We start from the raw sequence: 8955 nt of genomic DNA, 5'->3' as shown, positions 1-8955 counted from the left end.
GGACACACGGCTCTCCCATTACGGGCACTATACTCACATACCGCGGTAAACAGGACCGATGCCGGCGAAACGGCAGTCGGCACACCAGCAAAGAAGCCCTCAACGGGAACCGGCGGCGCAGGCCGACGCAGCCCCCCCTCCCCGTGAGCGTCTAGGTTCGAGATTATTGTTCGCTTTTGCTCCTTGCGGTCGAGGCTAAAAAGAGCACTTCCGGACAAAAGTCTATAACCGAAATAGAAGTCACGTGCACTTCCTCGAGTGGCCGCTGCGGGAGAAATGGTGGCGTTATGTTCGTCATTAGCTCGGTGCTCGGAGACAGATTGGGGCCACTTTTTCAAAGCTGTCTCTATGGGAGTTTCCCAACTGAGTGTTATAGTAACGCTGCTTCCCTCCTAAGAATGTAGGTTGAAAAACCTGCAGGTCCACGGTTCTGCCGATTTTTTTAGCGCTCTCTGGGCGGCACCATTTGTTTGACCGCAGCGCCCTCTCCACACATCCGGGAAGTTCGGGAAGAGAGGGCACGCGCCCGACTCCGCTAGCAGACGACAAACCGGGAGGTTGCCGTTCTCCACCTTTGGGCTGTATCGGCGGGCAGTACGGAACGTCGACCTTGCGCTCGTGGCTGCCGTTGTGAAGTGGTTCACGTTCTTAGAATAGTTGTGCCTACTCCAAAATCAGCCTATAGCTCTCTGTTGATCTATTTCGCTAAATGATCAACTGGCTTATCCTTTTTCCGCTACTTAAATAGCAGTTGAGTCAGCCGGCAGTACTACTTTCAACTACTGCGTGTATTGCGGCAGGAGAGCACGTTTTATTTATTGTTTCAGACTTCCACTCATGGTCGCTAAAGGCCTACACCAGTACGAACTTTGTATAGTAAAAAATGTACAGCAACCGGATTTACTTTTCGCCAAAAAGACCGGCCAATCTGACAGTTTTTCCTATTCTTTTTTTTTATTTGCACGCAGCTGACAGCGTAATTGGACCCCGTGAGCCGTTTTATCTAGCATAGTATTACACGACAAGTGGCATACCAAAATCTGCGCATCTGCGCTTGAAAGTTCCAAAATGACGCGATTTTAAACAGTTAGCACGCCAGCCGGACGCTAGCTACAGCCCACTCGGCGGAGCAGACGACGTACGGGGTGAGAGGGGGAGTGCATTTTTTTCTCTTTTCCCCTCTCTGCTATGACCCTAATGGAACGGCAGCGATTTACAGCGCGCGTCCCTGGTTTTGAGAGGGTATACGTCAGTGTTGCCCGACTGCGCTGAGCTGTGGAGTTTCTCGTCAGTGGGCTGTGGCAGCCTGCATAGGCGCAATTCCGGACGCTGGTAGCGGCTGAATTGCCGCGTTTTCTTTTTTATTTTGTGTTCTGTGGCGAACATAATTTATAGAGGTATTTAAGAAAGCAGTGCTCTATTTTTGGGAACAAAAACAAAGAAATGAAAGCTGTTTTGGTGAGTCCGTGCGCGACAGAACAAATGCAACTGGAATGTTTCTTTCATTTTATGTTCATCGTTTTACGGCACCGTACACTCAGCCGCGTCAATCTATATAGGTCAAAATATTTAACCACACAAGATATCCGAACAGCATGGATATTCCCCGCCCACAACATGAAATTCAATGAGTCTCATAAATCGAACAACATATATTTTACGTACCCCACGGTGCCGCGTTATCCGAACAGGATTTGAGAAAGGTCTCAAATAACACAGCATATCCAATATACAGTGTCGACGATAGCCACTTCACGACAATCGGACGGAATCCGGCGTGTTTTGGGGAACATGTAGAAGAGAGCAGCTTTTTTGCACAGCTTAAAAGCAAATGAACGAACGTGTCTATTCTAGGGAGCCTTCATGTGCGCTTTGCTAGGGTGATGCCATCCTTTGTAATACCACTCGCCGACAAACCAGCAGCCATTTTGTTCCTCGGCGATAATCCGTGGGGCTTATAACCCTCCCGGAAACAAGCACCTTATCTCAGAAGTTCGGAGCAGCGTTGTGGAACCCACGGAGGGAGGATTAGCATTTTCCCCCTCGGATGGGATTACCGATGGACACAAAGGCCACTTTCCGGCGCACGGGGAAACAATGAGAGAAACAAAATGGCGGTGGACGAAGGTGTGGGAAAGGGAAACAGGCAGTTGGCATCACCCTATGCGAAGCGCACATGAAGGCACCCTAGTCTATTCTGTCCCCAGACCCCGGACCCGACCCTACCAGCTATTTTTCGCGAAGACCCGGAACACAGCCGGGAAGGCTTTTTGGAGATTATCTCAACGGAAATAATCCTCAAAGAACGTCAAACTGCCTGCGTCGCGGGCTGCTTGACGTTCGCTCTCTTCGATCGTTTCCTGCGAAGGCCGAGCAGGCTACGAGCTTTGCTTTTCCCTGGTTCTCACAGTGGGAGATAACATTCAAAGGGTAATCATCCTAAACAGGCGAATAAAGTAAAAACTTCCAAGAAAAGCCGGCGAACTCCGAATGCAAAATGCAGGTGGGGAGTCACGCTGACCGGGTTTCCACAGCTCAGGCGGGTGCCAGAAATTTCTTGCTGGTAGGGGTCGCTCGATTCGCAAAATGGCGGCGGCCAGAGCGCTCTTTTTGCAAAGGTCTTGGGGTCATAGCAGAGAGGGTAAGAAGAGAAAAAAATGCCCTCTCCCTCTCGCCCGCATGTCGTCTGCTTCGCCGAGTGGGCAGTACCTAGCATCCGGCTGGCGTACGAACTGTTTAAAATAGCGTCATTTTGTGAATTTCAAGCGCAGATGCGCAGATTCCGGTATGCCAGTTAGACTATAGTCGGTTGCAAGCTAAGAAAAAAACCGGAAATGCCTCTCAGAGGAAAATGTAATCCTACGCCGAGAAACGCCAGCCAATCGTTTTCATGACGTCACGATTCCGTGGACCAATCGCGATCCTTTAGAAAAAAAAAAAAAAAACTCAACATGGCTGCTGGCCTTAGCAACGCGACGCTAGTTTCTCGTGACAATTATTCTGCTTTTTTGCACCGTGTTTTACGTGCCCGAGGTTACGCCACGAAATCTTAATGGTATCGGCTTGCGTTTGCAGCAGTTTTTGCGCGACAACGTGAGAATCCAGTGACGCTATCGCCAACGAAAATTTCGAAGCGGGCGCGAGGCTTAGCACTGCTGAGAGGTGAGAAGCTACGCCGGACGTCGTCTGCTTCGTTGGATTGTGCTTCTTGATGAACCGCTTTGGTGTCACCGGTAAGGCTGCACCAGGCTGTTTCGTCCAAGAAGAATCGCTTTCCGATGTCACCTCAGTGGGATCCATGACGGAAGACAAAGAGAGCGGGGCGCGGTGGTGGTGTCGATGACTTGGGAGGGTGCCGATTTGTCAAAACCCGAAAAGTATAAGTATTCTTGTTTTCTATTCATCCAACAAAATAAAGGCACACATTTCGTGCGCAAAGCCCACAAAACTAAGTAAATCACTAAATATTTATAATTTGCAGGAACTATAAGTGCTTCGCTTTCCCTCAATCGAAGGCGCTGGAAGACGGTATGTTAGACCGTATCTTGGACAGAAAATAATTGGGAAGAAGGTTAATTCGACATGACTTTCTTTCTTTACTAAACAGCTATTTCGGTGACAAAAACATATTCTAACTTATTTAAATGTCCTGAATGAATTAAATAAATATTGTAGTAGTTTAAGACACGTTTCCTGGAGGAAGAAAAAGCAACATTGCTAGCGAACTACTTTCTCGAGGAAGAAAAGAAGAAGTGCGATCGAAGCAACCTGTTCTTTCTACCATTCGGCAAGCTTTTCAGCATTTATACCCATTAGTGACAGTTAATCGGTATACCACTACCGGCCGCTGTGGCGATGACATCTGTCATCAGCCCCGCTGGCACTGTACAGCACGAACATGCCTCCTCAACAATTCTACGCACCTCCCAACCTGTGGTAATACCAACCGCAGTATCCCATGACTCGGGTTCAAGCCTTGCCCAAACAAGTGACATACCTCCGAGAAAACGGCGCGCTGATGAATATCAAGAGCCACCTGCTCAAACTATGGAACATCAGCAGTCCATCACCGATGAGGAGACACCTTTCACTGAGGTGATTTACAAGAAGACTCGCAAGGCTGGCATTCCGGTGTTGTTCAAACTCAATGATCCATCCCAGTCGTTCTGGAAGGTCAACCCTAATAAGTTGGCGCAAGAAATCGTCGCAACATCCCAAGAGAAAGTCCTGTCTCAACGAATTGACAAAAATGGAGGACTAACTGTCACTGTGGCGTCCGCCGAAGCAGCGAATAATTTGCTAAAACTAAACGCCCTCGCGGGAATCAAGGTGGATGTCGTTGTACCACAGTCGTACTCGAAAAATCTGGGGAAAATCTGGGGTGTGCCACTTGACTACAGTGATGATCAACTCGGTGAATACCTACGAGACGACGGAGTCATTTCTACACAACGACAAATGAAGTTCACTCGACGGGAAGATGGTCCCGTAACAAAACATCCACTGACAACAGTAATCCTTAAATTTCGTGAAGACCTACAACTACCTGCACGAATCAAACTAGGATTCCACAGCTTCCCCGTGCAAGAACACTGCGAGGCACCAACTCAATGTTACAACTGCCAACGATATGGCCACCTGGCTCGCGACTGCCGCAGCTCCCGTCGCTGCAAGATCTGCGCAGGTCCTCATCACCACAAAGAATGCCCGACACCACGTGAACCGCAATGCGCAAACTGCGGCTCGCGCCATGTATCAACCTATGCAGGCTGTATACGAAAACAGGCGGCGCATGCTGCTAAGAAAAATGAGCTTTTTTATGGCAAACCTACTTCACGGAAAGCTCCAGCTCCTAATCCGGATGTTATCAAGGCAAGTGACAAAATGACCACGCAAAATAAAACATCACGGCCTACCTTTTCCGACGTTCTGCAAGGAATTCCAAGCGGCAGCAACACAACACTAACAGATCACAAGACAAGACAAGGAAGTTCCCACGTCATACCACCAAACCCAAATGCAACTGCAGATACCGAAGAGGAAGTACCTTCCCATGTGGATAATCGACGCCGTACTAGTTCTAAAACCGCGCATCACACTGAGTCTGCCCATCCAGATCAAGAAAGCAGTGCAAAAGGCACCCTTCACATATTCCTACCTCTCATGATGGAAGTCATAAAAGAAATTATCAAAGAATACCCGAAAATCGGTTCCAAATCATCCATCAAAGCTCTGTTGGCCATGGAACCACTTCTCAACGGCATTCAATGACTCATCTAACTGAGGTATACGCCACTTCCTTTTAATTACAATGGAATGCACGTCACCTAATGCCAAAACGCAGCGATTTCAAGGATTTTGTCAGTCGCTACAAATTCTCGGTTTTAGCTATCTGTGAAGGCCACGTATCCGAACAATTTCGCCTGCCTGATTACGTGCTATATCCCTCAAACGCTCAGCTCCGTTCCTCAAGAGTAATGTTAGGTATAAGATCCGATCTTTCATCAGTAGAAATTGTGAGTGACATTGATAGTTCTGGAGAATTTGTTGCTTGTAAGGTACGCATTCGTGGCCTGGTACTTAATATTGTTTGCGTATATATACCACCAGGAAGCACAACAGACTTACAACGTCTAGAAGGTCTCATTGCTTCTTTGGATGCACCTTACATACTGTGTGGAGACTTCAATGCACATAGTCCAACCTGGGGCAGCTCTCATACATCAAAGAGAGGATCAATGTTAGACTCAATACTCATTTCAAACAACCTTTGCGTTCTAAACGACGGATCTCCGACATTCCTTAAAGGAGACGGATACACTAGTTGTTTAGACTTGACCATCTGCTCTGCAGGCTTGGTAGCTCAGGCCAATTGGTATACCGACTGCGACACCAGGGGAAGCGATCATCTACCTATCTATATAAGTCACACAAAATTACATCCATTTGTGAAACATAGACATACAGTTTTAACTGACTGGTCCAAGTTTCGTGCACTGAACGCTGACTCAATGACAAATTTGAAGACACTAGATGATTTCGTTTCTGGGATAAAAATTAACCTTGAGAAATCATCACAAACGTTAAAAGTCCCTCAAGGACATCTAGGGGTAGATCCTGAGTACCAGAAATTGCGTGCTCAACGCCGACAGGCGGAACGAAAAGCTCGAAGGAGCGGAATACTTGAAGATCAAATGAAAGCCCGACGAATTCAGACGAAAACAAAACACGAGCTCGAATATTTGGGAAAACGCCGATGGAAGAGTCTTTGGGATTCAATATTACCGAACACCCCAAAAATACAAGCATGGCGCATAGTTCGCTCATTAAAATCGCCGGTGTTACAACGCCAACCATTGCGCGCGCTGGCACTTCATCGAGGTGTTAGCGATATGAATATAGCCGAAGAATTTTGCAGAGCAGTGACGCAACACGTTTCTACAGCCATAGCAAACACGGATCAGAAAACCCCATCCCCGCGGCTATCAACAGCTTACAACCATATCATGAATCTGCCATTTAACAAAATTGAACTGAAATGGGCATTGAGAAAGCTCAGGCGAAAAAGTGCCCCAGGACCAGATGGTATCACTCCGGCTGCACTAACGAATATTGGGAAGCACGCAATGTCCTTTTTACTGGATATGTATAACCAATGCTGGGCTAGTGGTTGTATACCCCTTGTCTGGAAAGAAGCAATTTTAGTGCCTGTTTTAAAACCTGGAAAATCCCCTCTAAGCATCTCATCTTTTTGTCCAGTGAGCCTCACCAGCGTGCTGATGAAGACGATGGAACATATGGTCTTACAGCGACTAAATTGGTGGTTAGATTCCAGTGGAATATTGCCGTTCCAAATGACCGGTTTTAGGCGGAATATGTCAGCTATGGATTCTGTACTCGATCTCGTGACCTGTGTAGAACACGAACGCAGCATTCACAAAATCACAGTAGCAGTGTTTCTAGACATTCAGCGGGCATTTGACACTGTTAGCCACTGCCATGTTATCGAACAGCTTCAGCGACTAGAAGTAGGTGACCACCTAGTGAACTGGATGAGTGATTTCCTCCATGATCGATCGGTGTACGCAGGGACGCCCAATGGTTTTACATCAAAGCACTATGTTTCACAAGGAGTTCCTCAAGGAAGCGTATTAAGTCCCACATTATTTAACCTTGTATTGACAGAACTTCCTGGTCTATTACCAGATAATGTATCAATTTCCATGTATGCTGATGACATATCTATTTGGTCATCAGATGCTAATCCCAGTGCAATTCAGACTCGTCTCCAAACTTCACTTTTAATAATTGAACAATTTCTCATTGAACGAGGTATGTCGATTTCTACTGAGAAATCTGCGGTCCTTCCATTTACACGACGAAGACTCAATAACCTTGAACTCACGCTTGGAGGGAAACCTTTGCCTTTGGTGAAGGCTCATCGTTTCCTAGGGGTGTACATTGACCGGAACCTGTCTTGGACAGCTCATGTAAAATATTTAGTAAGAAAAATTGCGCCATACATCAATATCTTACGCTGCTGCTCTGGAACCAGATGGGGTGGCTCTTCGAAAGCACTTTTAACTCTCCACGGAGCACTCGTTACACAGTCCCTTTCGTATTCACTTCCAGCATTATGTGGGCTCTCCCGGACTCTTGAAGCGCGACTCAAACATCTAATAGCCCGCAGCCTCAGAATCTGCTTGGGAGTACCAAGAGCCGCAGCAAGCTCCTTGGTGGTTGCAGAAGCTCACGCCCTCACAATACCGATTCTACGTGAACGGGAAACTCTCCGACATTTCATTCGCCTTCTTACACGACATCATGATCACCCACTCGTTGCAACTATCCGCCGTAGGACATTTTCCAGTGTACATAAGGTAATAATGGCTAATGCAGATATAATTCCCGCAAACTTCGCACTCCCATTTGAACCTCCAGCTGCGCTTTGGACATTTTACTCTGCAAATATTTCTACATCAGTACCTGGAGTTGTGAAAAAATCGACTTTAAACCAAACCACGCTGAAGCAAATGACACTTTCAATGCTTTCTGAAGCCCCGGATGACGTTACTGCGGTGTACACGGATGGGTCAACAAGCGATTTATCATCTACAGCAGCATTTATGATTCCATCTTTAAATATAGAAAAAAGCTTCTTACTTTCACACAAGACAAGCTCAACTAACACAGAACTGTTTGCTATTTTGCAAGCGGTTCTCTACTTTACTCAGAAAACAAGTATTACCAGTTGGACTCTCTACACGGATTCAATGAGCGCACTGAACATGATAAAATACATATCACCAACAAGTTCATCTATTGCCATTTTGTTTCCACCTCTCGAGAGCTATTGAAACTGGACATAAAATTAATTTTCAATGGATCCCTGCACATTGTGGCATTCAAGGAAATGAAGCGGCCGATCGGGCAGCCAAAAATGCCCACAATATAAATACCAAGACTGCAATTACTTTCACGAAAGGAGACACATTAAACCTGCTCAGAAGGACATCAAGGAAAAGATCCGAGGCTACTTGTTATAAAGACGCTCCTCAAAACTCCCACCTCGAACGGATTGACCCTAACCTAAAATTTTGGATGCCAAGACACATTTCAAGAGCTTCTGAAACATTGATACACAGACTTCGATTAGGTGTTCCTTTTGGACAACACTTCCTACATCGAATACGACAAGTTACCTCCCCTTTGTGCACCACATGTGACGAAATAGACGACGCAGAACACGTACTAATCAACTGCCGAAGGTACACAGATGAACGAGACCATCTTCGAGAACAAATGTCTACTATCGATAACCGCCCATTGTCCCTCACAACACTCCTTGGTCCATGGAACACACGAAGGACCCAACAAACTGTGATCGGGTATCTTGTAGATTATCTGGAGGACACAAAATTAAGTGAGAACTATTGACAACAACAAATTTCATAT

At 46.5% G+C, this 8955-nt stretch overlaps 1 pseudogene; it reads right to left on the bottom strand.

Moving 5' to 3' along the window:
* Positions 1–6493: 6493 nt before the first annotated feature.
* Positions 6494–6967, bottom strand: LOC121835978 (annotated as a pseudogene).
* Positions 6968–8955: the final 1988 nt, after the last annotated feature.

This window comes from Ixodes scapularis, unplaced genomic scaffold (assembly GCF_016920785.2).
Source record: "Ixodes scapularis isolate PalLabHiFi unplaced genomic scaffold, ASM1692078v2 PGA_scaffold1__304_contigs__length_218370807, whole genome shotgun sequence".
NCBI lineage: Eukaryota > Metazoa > Arthropoda > Arachnida > Ixodida > Ixodidae > Ixodes > Ixodes scapularis.
Note: the sequence above shows the minus strand (reverse complement) of the source record. Positions and strands in the feature narration are given on the sequence as shown.